Below are 15,042 nucleotides of genomic sequence, written 5' to 3' on the forward strand. Positions count from 1 at the left end.
TCCCTTTAAAAGTGGAGACTAGTGATGGAAACAAGCATTTTGTTAATACAATTGCTTTCACTTAGAAAGAATGACAATAATGAATTTGTATTTTGCTGAACTCAGTAGGAGTTAAGCAAGAAATATTTTCTTTGCTTACGTTTTCAAGAGACGTTAATTCTTCTGTCCTTACAACTGAAGGTCTTCTATGCAGAAATCTCTTCTGACCAACTTAGTATACATTGGTAATCGACTTGTTTAAAACATAACTATATTTATCCTACTTCATCTTCAGAGTGAACTACAAAAACCATTTCCTTTACATGATGCTGATACATTTCTTTAAATTATTAACTTAATTTCCATAAGCCACTATTTTAACCACCAAAAAAAAAAAAGATATTCTGAACCCTGGTAGGGAGATTTGTAATTTTCTCAGCTTTTGGTTTGATTTATTTATTTGTGGTTTGGGGTTTTTTGTTTTGTTTTGTTTTGTTTGCTTGTTTTTGGTGTGGGTTTATTTTGTGGGTTTTTGTTGTTGTTGTCATGTTCATAAAAGTGGAATCTGAATAATTCACAAGAATGAATATGACTGATTTGACCACCTCATATTTGCATAGATGCCTTAAAAATAAGGAACTTTCCACATCTGGCAAGTCTTGTTTTTCTAAGCCACATAACATAGTAGAGGCAGAAATATAATCCTATGACACTCGTCAGTATTAGCAACCTTAACCACATAACTGTGTTTTCTGTCTGCGCTCTGCGATCTCATGTAGTTCCTTCCAGCTTCAGCAGCAAATGAGTTTAGGACCCTAGGCTCAGCTATGTCTTTTATTTACAGCTTGAAGTCAAGTGTCATTTAACAAGTCTATGTGTGAAGGGACCAGGAAAAGGATTCATGGACAGTATTTTGCAACAGTGCTCTTTTAGAAAAGGGATTTTGTTCTGTAACTTCCTGCACAAAGAATAAAATAAAATAAAAAACAAATGGAGAGAACAAGTATTCAGTCCTATGCCATCCCCTGTGCAGTTCATGAACAAGGTTATATTTGTTTACTGCTGATTCAGTTACTGAGAGTTTATTATCTTCTGTGTCCACAGGTACATCGGGGACAATGCCAGTGCCTTTCAAAGCACTTTGATGCCTGCAGAGGTTTGGGAACCTCAGGGCTCTGCTCTCAGTATCTGTGCCCAGCTGGAGCTCTCATCTCTACACACCGACCCTCAATTTCCAGGCAGATTCACCATGCTACTTGGCTTCTTTTGCCAATTGTATTTTCTTTACTTGACAAGGCTCACAAAATGCACCAAGGACATTCCTAGGTCCAGTTTGCCTCCATTTACTTAAAATAAGTTATTACATTACTTTCTTCTATATTGAGTCAACCACTGTATTTACCAACAGATTTTTAGCCATCTTCTGGATATACAGCAGAAAATGCGTACCACTGAGTGAAGCCAACATTAAAAACCTTGGACACTAGACGTGCTCATCTGCCTCAAAGATATCTTTGTGACTACTGCATTGGCAAAAATATCCTCTCACTTTCAAGATCATCTGGCTTATCAAAGTTCTGCACTTACATTTCTATTCACAGCACTGTGCTCAGCTGAATACTTAAGAGATCCAAATAGGCTGAACTCCTGTACCTGTAAGATGGCTGTAATTCTTGCCTGTCATGTCAGATAAATCTGTACAATGCTAAATGCCTACACAGTGCCTTTTTTGAGGATCAGGGTGCATTACATTAGTCAGTTCGTTGCTCATTTCCTGCCACTTCCGTGTACTTTACTCATATTAAGAGAATCACTGCACAAGTATTTGGTAATTTCTGATCTCTCTGTAGTATTGGCTGGCACCTATCGTATTTGCTAAAAGCTTAATAAACAATCTGCGAGGACAGAAAGCATAAAGTGAGTTCAACCATTTGCTGTAGAATCTTCAAAAGACTTTTTTTCTCCTCTGGTCTGATGATGAAGTATCACGTGATACCCAGCAGGTTGTAAGGCCACCCTTCAGATTTTCTTAAGGGCTACAAACATTTTTCCTTTCATAGAATCATAGAATGGCCTGGGTTGAAAAGGACCACAATGATCACTGAGTTTCAACCCCCTGCTATGTGCAGGGCTGCCAACCACCAGACCAGGCTGCCCAGAGCCACATCCAGCCTGGCCTTGAACGCCTCCAGGTGTACCTCCTTGGGCAACCTTTCTCTCTGCTTACACTCAGGAAGATCTGATGACCTTCTCAGAAGTGTTTAGGAAGCAGCCAAGCATAGCAGGCCAAGGCATTCCAATATTTCACTGATCAGATTATTTTCTTCTCATATCTATACTTGTGCATCAGTGGCTGCAATCTCTCAAACCTTTAGTTAACTTAGGCTCTGTTATTTCTATTTTTGCTAATATTGCCACACTAATAAATCTCTGGCAGTGCTGAGAGACATTACAAATGCTTTCTTGGTTTTATTACCCTGTACAACACATAGGAAATTAGGAAAATTGAGAATATGATTTCCACTATATGTGAGATTTTCTATTTATGGAAATCAAAACTGGTAATGGAAAGCTGGATTTTCTGACCTAATAGATGACACTGATTTTCCATGCCGTGTCAGCTACTAATTTCAACATCTAATTTGAAAGTAACTGCATGTTTTTATATACCATAGTGTATGAATTCCCACAAATCTTCTTCTCCTTGTTTATGTAATTCTCTACGTTTGTTGAACTTTCTTTCCTTTTAGCAGATATGCAATGTTTGCTCGTAAAATACAAAACTATAGCAGAGCTGTACAGACAATTAGATAAGTGGATATGAGTAAATATTTTGGGAAAGCATAAAAATACCTAAATGAATTGGGGAGAATGGATAGATTCATTTTAAAATGATAGATTTTCAACAAGAATGAGAGAAGAAGAACATTTTACCTCACTCTGATAATAAAAGAGCATTTTTAAACATACTGTATGTATCTCTCTCCCAACTCTTAAAAATCCAAATTTTATCACCTTTTTTATACTGCCACAATACAAAATTGTTACTAATGGGAGAAGTATAAGATCAGAGACAGCAGCCAGGCTGGTAATTTGAGGTTCTCAGGTTCTGATTCAATACCATCCATCCAGCAAACGAATCTGAGCACTCAGGAGTCTTATCAAGGAAACTCAAGAAGCTTGAGTTGCTAAGCAGTTAATTGACGTGAAGGCTTTGAAGTATCTATGTAACATAAGCAAAGGAATAGTTGCAGTGAATTTGTACAAGTAATGACTTGGTTCATAACTAGTGACCTAAGCTCCTCGTTGTTCCTTATTCCTTGTTTACAAAGAAAACTGTGAGTCAAATTTGGTTTTCTGTAAATAGACACAAGTGCCTTCAACTTTGTGGGAGGTATGTCAAGTTATATAAGGGCTAAATTAAGTCTAGATATACACATAGTTAGATAACATAAGTCTCATGAAGAACAAGATATTGAGAGTAGAACGAAAGTCTTCATATTAAATACTACAATCTAAAGAATGACAAGATCTGTACAGAGAAATGATGTCATAAGGACAGTAAAATAAATATATCCAAATATTAATGAAACTGAAATATTAGAGTATTAAGACGCAAGGTGAAAACACTGAACTTTAGTCCAGACCTTACGGCTAAATCCAGTCTTGGAATTGATTATTCCAACTCATCTTTTTCTCTGTAAATGGACAAACCCATCACTTCCGACTTTGCAAAGACACAAAGCTCAGGACCTTGGTTTCATCACCAGTTACAGCTCTCAGTCAGAGCACTAAGACAAACTGACAGATACGTGCATTCAATATGACAATATTTTAAGAATAGTAGAGGCAGAACAAAAGAGCCCTTCACTAAAATTTCCTGTAACAAACTCACACGTTGCTGAAGAGTACTGTCACTCATCATAATCAGAAAAGGCTTTAACAACAAACCTGATCTTTCCTATGAGCTAATTAGCAAATAAACTCCTTATTGTGCCAGTGTAAGATTCCTCCAAGGCACAGAAGGGAGTTTGCAGCAGCCCTGTTACACCTTTGGCTCTTTCAGTTTGTGTATGTAAGCAAAGACTGAACTTCAGCTTGGTGCCCTGTTTACTTAAGAGGGGTATTCTACAGAGATTTCAAAAGGGTCTGCTCAGTGCTTTGGAAAAAGAAATAAACATCAACATTATATAGTGAATCTGTTGTTTATCTCCACAGGCAAACCAAGCTAGATTAAGTTTATCATAGCCCTTAACAGAGTGCTGGATGTGTTACTATTTTGCCTAAAGCACAGTATATTTGGTTTGGTCTCATCAGACAGGAACTCTCTGCAGTTTATCATACGCTAAGTGCTCTACCTCTACAAATGGTAAATGAAAGAAAAATGCATGCAGGTAGGAGGTTTAACATGTATGGAGATCTTTATTCGGGAGGGTTTATCTGTTTAAAATGTTAGAACTTTGCGAGAAGACTATTTGCACTGCAGTGCATGATCAGGCCCTGACATGGAGGCTGGGGTGGCCCTTTGCTGTTACTGGGAGGCGGAATGTTGGATCTTCTGTTACATGATGCTAAGACTGCCAAGGCTAATTTAAGGACACCAGGCTCTTGCAATCTATAGTGTGAAAAATTCCGTGTGATAAATGCGTTGAGTGAAGAGTCGCACAACAGTTGTCCTGCGTCAATAAATGATCATCTCTCTCTGTGGTGGCTTATGGGGCTGCCACAAACCAGTGTTAGGTATTGCGTACTTCTGTAATGTTGAGGACTCTGTAGGAAGTTTTTTTAACAGGTTTCCTGAGAAGGATCACAAGCCAGTCTTCCTTATCCTCCACTGGCAGTCTGTTCAAAGTCAGCCTGCTTTGCAGGGATATTTTTGTATGTTTTGGAAGATTTAATATTGTCCTTAAGCCACTAACACAGCACTATTGCCTTCTGGTACGGACTGTTACTGTGTTAGCTCTCTGTATTCATAGAAATAAGCTACAGTGGAGCTGTTGTCCTGCCTTTCTGGGATGCATATCACTGCGCCGATCTTGTCCTTTCGCTGACGGTATCTGGAGTGTTCTGACGTCTAGGACACTGCAGTTTTGTTTCCATTTCTCTGACTATATGCTTTGTAATGCCATTTCCTACCAGCATGCCCTTCCCATTCTAGTAGACAGGAATTTGGCTTCAGAATCTCTTTGTTCAGTTGAAAGCAAATTTTTACAGAATATGCCTTCTTGTATCAAAAGAGATGCAGGTCTTCTGACCTGTAGATGCAGGTCTTCCCAGCTGTTTTGTGCAGGCTGATCTGCAATTTGATCTAGCAGTATCTGGCCAATGAAACTCACCAGGAAGCTTAGTCCTGCTCTCAGCCATCTTCACAGATAAATAGCAGGGTTAAAACAGAACATGTTTTGGATTATCATACCCTGAGTGAGCAGGTGAACATAGGATTGTATGTCAGCAGTAGGAATATGTTAAATGTAAACCACTGTTGTACGTTTCTCAAATTACCTGGTTGGCTCTTTTAATGAAAATAAAAGAGAGAGAGAGAGAGAAAAAACAGAACACCTCTTTGCATTAAATTGGACCTGTACACATAACGTAAAGTTTTGAATATTAGTGTTCACAAGTGACAAACCTCTGGTTTAACCACGTGGTATTTCCCTTTGATCATTTCTCTCTCATAAACATTTAAAAATATGCTCCATGTAACTCCACACAGTGTTATTTTTTTCTAATCCCAGTGCTGTAGAATGATGTAAGATATTCCAAAATTTATAAAGAACTTCATAATGTAATAATCATTTCTATTTTTAACTTATGTGCCTCCTCTTTTTTGAAGTGCTCAGTATTTTACTCATCTGCCTTTATGTACTTTGCTACATATACAGACATTTCACCTATGTATTAGTAAGCTGCTAGTCATGATTCCTATTAATAACAGAGATACATTTATCCCTACTGAGAGAAACGCTTTAATGTGTTTGGAGATGTCATGGTTAATATGGGATCTCTTTGTCCACGTTACCTCATCCTGTTCATATTTTTTCTTTAAGTTCAGTTACAGAAATCAATCTGATAATATTACATCTTTTCAGTTTGCACATACGTGATGATGAAAATAGAACAAAAAAGTTTAAACAAATCTAAGCGACTGTTGGAGTTTCTTTTGATCTGTTTATCAGTCCTCACTTTATGTACATTACCCACTGCTTCCATTTCTTTTCTATAACAAGACAGAAACTATAGCTTAACTTAAATCAACAGTCCCTCCTTAAGTGATCAGAGAAATTGGATGTAACATCTTGGTCAGAAACGGACAATTACAGCTGAGTTCCATCTTCCAAAGCCAAATGTATCCCTACCCAATGAGAATATAATTCATTCTCTCCATCTCAAATCTTCAAATGCATATCCTTAACCTGCATTTATTTCAACTCTTACCCATCTTGGTACTCGCAGAACGTATTCATTTTAATCTTCTTTTTTTTCCCATCAACTGTGCAGCTGATGTACATACTCCTGCAGGATCATAATTAAGCATGTATCCACTCAAATGGTTCACAACTGAGAACACACTGATGAACCAAGCAAATGGTTCGCTTTTTCATTCTGCCTCTATTTTTTTTTTTTTTTCAACAGAGCAGGTATATTTTCCCCAGGTTTCTTCATTTCTTTCACTCAATGTTTCTCCAAACAACCTTTCTCCAAATTCAGAATGCTTTTCTTATTCTTGTTGCTAGTTTCTCACGTGATTTATCTCTTCTGATTTTTACTCTGGGAATAGGGAGTAGAAAATGTATTCCCATCTTTTGAAAGTGTTGTGTGTTCGGTAGGAACAGCAACGTGGTCAGCACAGAAACAAACCTGATCTTTCATATGAGCTAATTAGCAATCTACCAATCACTAGCTGAAGACCACTTAGCTGTCATCTTCAAAGTTAGTTTGTAGTTTATTCCAACATCATCATCAAGGGGACCAAACAGGCAAAACAACTTTCTAAAGCTCACAGGCTCCACAAATTATACCAAACTACTATTTTAATAGATGATTGGAACATCCAAGGGTTTTTCTTTTGTTTTGTTTTTATAATGGCATGTACTTTAATTTGAACATCTGCAAATAATAATAATAGTAAAAATAAAAATAAATAAATAAAACCAACAAACTTGCTGAGGCTTTAAAAGCTAACTCTATTCCTATTCAATTAGGAGACGTTATTATTCATCGTCTCCCTCTCAAACCTTCAAATACTCATACACATTTGTTACAATGCCAGAAGTTTACTGGCTTGGTATGGAACAAGCACTTAGCCTTAGCTCAGAGCTACAGACCGCCTCTGTTCTCTGGACAGCATCTGGCAACATTCTCCTGATAAATCTTCCTCCTCTATCTTGTTGTCAGAAGGCACGCAATTCGCAGCGATGAAGAACATATGGCATCATTCGTGTTGATACATTTTGTGTTTGAAAAGCTCTGACAGCAGGCATAGATGACGCTGTTCCTTGCGTCTCACTGGAAATAAAGTACAACTGATAAATAAATTAAGATTTCTAGTTTTACTGGAAAGCTGAGTAGGATTTCCATGAAGTAAGGATATGGAATTTGGAATCAGTTTTAAAAAGAGAAAAACAAAGTAAGGGACTATTTCTGTTTAGTGAACAGTTCCAGGTCTGGATTAAGGCAATTCCACATGTTGATATTGAGGTTATGGGAAGACCTGCCCATGAAGCATTATCCAGTCATGACTACAGGTTGTTTATTCTTTTAAATTAGTTACAGATAAAATGCAACCTCAGACAAAGCTGATGAAGAAGACATAAATAATTGAACATTTTCTAACCTGATGATTCTAGTTTTGTTTGGAAATATGCCACGACCTTTGTACGATTACATACCTTTTTGGTTTCCAACATCACAGAGGTAAATCTAACACCTAAAGCCTGTGAAGACTATCTCTGATTCATCCTATTAGCAGTCCTTGGGTGGGCTTTCCTTGTTTTTGTTTGGCAGGAACTTTGCAATACGTATTACAGGTGTGCTCAAAACAAGGAAAACAACTCTCCTTGCTTCTATTTACAGATCGTGCATTCCTTTTTTCAAACCTGGGCTGCTAGATGATCTCCCTATCTTGTGTGAACATAGTTCCTTCTAATAGTTTACATATATAAATGGTAATCTAGCTTATGGTGTTGTATTTCCTATCCATTAATTTTGCCTCTGCAATGGCTGACACTGCTGGTTCATCAGCAAAACTGCGGCAAAATTGTGCCAGCCCCATTTAATATCTTTATTGATCTGGATGAGGGGATCGAGTGCACCCAAGCTGAGAGGAAGTGCTGATCTGCCTGAGAGTAGAAAGGCTCTACAGAATGAACTGGATAGGATAGATCGATGTGTTAAGGCCAACTGTGTGAGCTTTAACTAGACCGAGTGCTGGGTCTCGCATACTGGTCACAACAACCCCAAGCATTGTTACAGGCTTGGGGCAGAGTGGCTGGAAAACTGCACAGAGGAAAAGGATCTGGGGGTGCTAGTTGACAGCAAGCTGAACATGAGCCTGCAGCGTTCCCAGGTGGACAAGAAGGTCAATGGCATCCTGGCTTGTATCTCAAATAGTACAGTCAGCAGGAGCAGAGTGGTGACTGCCCCTCTGTATGTGCGCGCATCTTGAATACTCTGTTCAGTTTGGGGCCACTTACTACAAGAAAGACATCGAGGCCCTGGAGCATGGTCAGAGAAGGACAATCAAGTTGGTGAGGGGTTTGGAGCACAAGTCTTACAGGGAGCAGCTGAGGGAACTGGGATTCTCTGTCTGGAGAAGAGGATGCTCAGGGGAGGCCTTATCACTCTCTACAACTACTTGAAAGGAGGCTGTGGTGAGGTGAGGGTTGGCCTCTTCTCCCACGTGACAGCAATAGGTTGAGAGATGGCCTTGAGTTGTGCCAGGGGATGTTCAGGGTGGATATTAGGGAAAATTTTCATCTCTGAAACAGTGGTTATACATTGGAATAGACTGCCCAGGGAAATGGTTGCGTCAGCACCCCTGGAGGTGTTCAAGAAACGTAGAGATGTGGCACTGAGGAAGGTGGTAAGCAGACATGGTGGTGATGGATTGATGGTTGAACTAGATTATCTTAATCGTCTTCTCCAATCTTGATGATTCTATGATTCTTTGAAACAGAACTCCCTCTAACTAATAACTTTTTTGAAATTTTATACTCATAACAAAATTCATCCCTAAGCTACCACTACATTAAGCAGAAGAAGCAAAATAGAGCCAACTTCTGCTGGTTTTGTTGTCTACTTTGGAGAGTGCAGCCAGGGTAAGGGCCCCATGGCACAGAGGGACATACTGTGCCAAGACCACATGTATCTGGATATCCACTTACCTCCAGAGCTTCCAACCCAATCCTCCAGAACAAAACAGCAGATGTGTTGAAACTGTTCTAAATACCATCAAGAAAGGATCTGGCAACAGAAGATTTCTGACAGTTTAGGACACATTCATCCTCTCCAACATGACAGCTGCCAGCAAGGGCACTGAGGCTCAGCTGAAAAAAATTATTGTATTCACTTTGGAAATTAAAATCACAGTGTCAACAATACTGTTAGTTGCTACTTCAATCAGTTCTTCTTGGCAGTACTATACAGATGAATATATCTCAAGGGGGTATTTGTGGTGGAAGATGAAGTACAAGAGATCCCTGTCCAGATTCAGAAAAGTCTTAAACACAAATACGTCCTATGTGCAACTGGACTGGCCAAATCCTGCAGCCCATGAGGAAAGACAAACCTTTAAAATTTATCTTCCCGTTCCTTATGAAAATGCTCAGATGTTTGGTGGATGGTACGTTTAGGTTAGCAAAAAGGCTGGAACTGACTCCAGTCACAAACATAATATGCTGATATTTATACATCTCAAATCAATTAAGAGAAGGCAAAAATGCAACTCAGTGAAAAGAATTCTTCAGGGGATGCCACACTAGATAGAAATGAATCATTTCCCACAGTCTAGCAAAACATATTACTGGACAGCAACCACCCCCTCAAAAAATAGGAAACCTGCCAGGTGGCAACGGCTTAAACTTTTTAATGAAGTTTCCAGTTCAGCTCTATTTTCAGATCAGTGAGGTGCCACATGTCTTCCAAAAGCTACTGTTTTCTAGTCTTCAACTTTTCCTAGCTCACCTCCTGCACACCAGAAACATAAGAGAGACTTCTATTCTCAGAAAGACATCCTGGAAAAACGCCAAGTGATGTCTGCGGTAATCAAACGAGTGGAAGAAGAGATCAGCACAGGATGATTCACACCATTCATATGATCGCCCATTAGCCAATTCCCATTCTTCAGCTGTCTGTATCCTCTCCCGTCTCCTCTCCACGCCTCCAGTCTTTCTTGGCCACTTGTTCTTCATTCCCATGGTTTTCTTTGCCCCACCCTCCCTTTGATTTAATCCCTCAGTCTCTATGCCCCTGTGCTCAGCTTCACACACCACATGAATCCAGGTCCTCCATGCACAAACCTGGAATGAAATGCTTATAACAAAGAGTCAGGGTTGCTTGTGCTTTCTGCTGGAAAAGTTTACAGTTTGTCCCTGCAGTTAGATTTTTCCCACAATAACTGAATGCTTGCTTTGCATGGGGGAAAGAAAGAGGCTGCTTGCCTATGAAGATTGGGAAAGAAGAACTCCGCTGAACCCTACCGCTCCCCCAGCACATAACATAGCACTGAGAACACAAGGCTGTTGATTAGGGTTTTCAGTCTGGCAAACAATAAATCACAGAGCCGGCATAGTGAGCAGACACATCTCAGTTAAGGAGCATGCCTGCGGAGTGTGAATCTGCTGCACAGTGTGCTCACTGTTCAAGTGCTTACCTCCTTAATGGTGCAGGCAATGTCCACGGAGCAAAAATGCCAGTGAAAGGGTGAGGGCTGCCCAGGTGGCAAGGCAGTCAGCTCAACTCCAACATCTGTTCTCAGAAGAGAAATTTTTTATTTATTTAGTGTCGAGTGGCTTTCACTGATGCTGTTTCCCATGAAATGCAAGTCTCTGATGTCCTTCCACTGGCCACGCTGCTGTCTGTGTCGGGGGAGGCTGCAAGGGGCAGGGAATGGGGAGGAAGATGAGCATGCTCAGCCCTCAGATATGCTTTCTCTGTCATTAGGGCCATTTCCAGTTGCTTTCTGTTGCTGCTGGTGGCCCCCTCCCCGGTGTTCTCCTTCCCAGCTTGTCCCAGCTTCCTCTGTCTGTCTTGCTGCTGCCAATAGCAAGTCTCAGCCACTGTCTGGAGCAACAGCAGCTGGTGGGAAACCAGTCTCTGTTCCAGTATCACAGGAACAGCCTCTAGGGCAGGTTCTCTTCCCATGCTGACCTTATTATGGCTTCCGTATTGCTCATTGGTAGCCAAGAGACCCGCAGCATCCTGCCCATCAGAGTGAGGGCTGAAGTCAGAGCCAGGCTCTGTCTGGGTATTCCATCTGGCCTCAGAAATTACTAATTCTTTTCTTCATAGGGGCACAGATTCATCTGGAAGGTGGAGGAACTCACAGATCAGTGGTTAAGTCAGCCTTCAAAAAAAAACAGGAGATGTAAAATGGGAGCCATTAATGCTCCCAGGCAAAGCCAAGGGCCAAGGATTGCGACTCTAGGGCATTTCTGTGAAAAGAGAGTAATGGTACCACAGCAACCACAACATGACTTAAGTGGAATTAGCAGCCTCTGGGGCTGTCCCCATTGATGTATGAGAGGGAGGCCTCCTGGAGCAGACCACTAAAGACAGTTTGACACAAAAAATCAGTTTCTGACTTCTGGTGAGGTGCAGAGAGGTATTGAATGAAATAGAAAACAATGTGGAACCCTCAGAGACATTAGGCTGAAGGAGCTGGGAGAAGGGGAGGGGAAGGGGAGACCTTATTGCTCTCTATAACTACCTGAAGGGAGGTTGTAGTGAGCTGGGAGTCGGCCTCTTCTCTCGTGTGACTAGTGATAGGACTAGAGGGAATGGCTTCAAGCTGCGCCAGGGAAGGTTCAGGCTGAATGTTAGGAAATACTACTTCTCTGAAAGGGTGGTCAGGCACTGGAATGGGATGCCCAGAGAGGTGGTGGAGTCACTGACCCTGGAGTTGTTCAGGGAATGTCTGGATGTTATGCTGAGAGACATGGTTTAGTGAGAACCATTGGTGGTGGGTGAATGGTTGGACTGGATGATCCTGTGGGTCTTTTCCAACCTTTGTGATTCTATGATTCTATGACTCTGTGGTTCTATGGTTCTATGACTCTATGATTCTATGATTATACTGCCTTGCCTGTATCCTATCCCAGTCTTATAAAAGAGCACAGATCATTTTTCCATGCCGTAAGGACCTCCTGCTGTTGCACAGGCCCTACCTGAAACTCAGAGGTTGCAGGTATGGCTGTCCAGCTCATGCCACTGGGGTTGTACCCTATCTTGTAGTTGTTTCTCTCCTATATGAGATAACTTCTACAGCATCAACTTGCTCTGTATGTTTTCTCCTGCAGCTGCCTCCAGTCTAACAGACTGTTATTTGTCTACATGACATGGGCCTACCTTGCAACTCTGCTTCCCGAAAGAGTTGCGGAACTGCTTAACACTCTTGGACGTTCTTTGAAGTATATGACATTCAGCAACACATGTGAGCTGCAAACATTCTTGGTTTTGTCTTTTAAATCATTAATTAATTAAAAATAAGCAATACCAACAATGACAATTACACGTCTAGGGTGTATGTAGCATACAGTTAGTGGCACAGAGGGTTGTACATGTCAGTGAGAAATTTAGCACCATGATGTAAATATCTACTTAATATATTAATACACAGTTTATTCTACAACATGAAGCCAAGCCTATAATTAGCTTGGGTTTCACATTTGTAGCTCACCTGCACAAAGATGAAGTTGGACCTAAATAAGGTCTGTGCATTTCTCACTGACCTGACATTTTCTGGCTTAACCCAATTCCAAAATTACATCTATGACTATATGGTCATTGTGTGATCCTCAGCAGAAGTTCTGAAATTCATTACAGCTTCTGTCCTTTTTTAGTTTTTATTCTTATAATGAAAGCAATTGATAATGTATTATTTTGATATCCTCATATCCATCTCCTTCATGGAATGTTCATGAAATCTGTTGAAAGACACATTCAGCATTTCCAGCATTCATTTGATTTTATGAGGATGATCAGCAGCGATCACTCAATTTGCGTGCCTACCAGAGGCCTTCCAAAGGTAAGCAGTTTTTCTTCATTTCTGCATCCACGGCTGCTGCATTTGGGCTTGTTCTCATTTGCTGTAGCCGAGGATTGTGCCACTCCATATTACTGCTGTACTTTCCATCGCATTATAGCATTACAGCATTACAGAGTCACTGAAAAGTTATCCTAAGTGCATCTGCTTGACAGTTTGGGTTCGATTATACCAGTGTGATTAGTAACATTTTTATACACTAGCAAAGCTTAATATTATCCAAAAGTTTAGTATATCAAGAGGAAAACTTGAGTTAGATTTGCCTGGGCTCTATTTTTAGGATTAATGATTTGTAAGTAAATGGGACTTTCTGACTTCTCCCATATAATCATTACAAGCACAATTAATAATAGATGTGTATGTAAAAAAAAATTACCAAACATTTATTTCTAGTACAATTAATTATTAAAAATTGGAGTGTTTGAGTGTATTAATTCTCAGTGATGATTGCTATTTCCCACATCTATACAGCATAGTCAGAGATACTTTTGGAGTTTACAAAATCAGAGGCCTATGTTACATTTTTTGAGACCTGTTTTCTACACAGGCAGCCAAAATTGCCACAGATTCCAAGATTCAAATGCAGTATGCACTATCTATAATAGTCTTTGAAAACCAGTTAAACAAATCATTTCATTTGGTTCTGAAAACACAATTAGAAAGTGAAGAGATCTGGGCGTTGATCATTGCATGGAGGTCCAGTGAGAGGATGCAGGTTGAGGAGCTTGGAAATGAAAGGCAAATGCTCCAAATAATGCAGTGCACTTGGAGTTCAGTAAGGTTTTTCCAATGACTTTCCTTAGCCTTTAACTTCCTGTAGGAAGGAATGGGGCAGTTACACTTTCTAAACTGTTTGGACTGGTGCCAGCAGAGATGCACCTTTAGGCACAAAGTCCTCGACTCTGATTTACTCCTTCTTCATGGAGATTATATAGCTGAAAAATGCTCTGAACTTTTGCTCTGCTCAGGAAAAAAAAAAAAACCAAAACCAACAAAAAAAACCCCGAAGATGTTTGGATGGATGGATGGATGGATGGATGGATGGATGGATGGATGGATGGATGGATGAATGGTTGGATGGATGGATGGATGAATGGATGGACGGATGGACGGATTGAAGGATGGATAGTTGAGCTAAACATTTCACCCTGAACTTGAAAGCTAATTGAAAACACATTCTGTGGTTATAACAAATTAACAGAACAGAGCAACCTAGTTTTATATATCACAACCTTACTATTTCCTGTTTTTCTGGTGAGTTTTGACTTGGCAAGCAAGCAGACTTGTGCACAGATGAGGAATGTCTTTAGCTTTAGATTTGGCCAGAAAAGAAAATGCTGGAAGATCTTTTTGCTTGAATGGAAATAATGCAGGCTACTCTGATGTTACTCTTTGGGATTCAGTTCTGTCGTTATTTTTATAGCTGACCGCAATGTGCTAATATGATAGGGCCAAATCTCAGAAGAGTTAGTGAAGTCAGAGGGAGTTCTGATTGAGTAAAATTTAAACAGTGTCTGAGTGAGGACATTAGGATTTGGTTTATCATAGAATTATAAGATCATAGAAAGGCTCGGGTTGGAAAAGACCCCTTACCACAAGATTCTCATCAGCACTCTAAAACCTTTATGCTTTGGGAGGTGGGGATGGAATAGAAAAAAGACTTTGGAAGAGTCCTAAGCAGCCTGTAATTGAGATGGCTTCGGGAGTGCAGGCAGGCATCAAAGAAAGCAGCTGTAAGGATGTCTCCTAATAGCACCACCAAGTCACAGTGCAAAGGGCATTTCAAGGACAGAGCAGAAGAT

Source organism: Gallus gallus, chromosome 1, assembly GCF_016699485.2.
Source record: "Gallus gallus isolate bGalGal1 chromosome 1, bGalGal1.mat.broiler.GRCg7b, whole genome shotgun sequence".
In the NCBI taxonomy this organism is placed as follows: domain Eukaryota; kingdom Metazoa; phylum Chordata; class Aves; order Galliformes; family Phasianidae; genus Gallus; species Gallus gallus.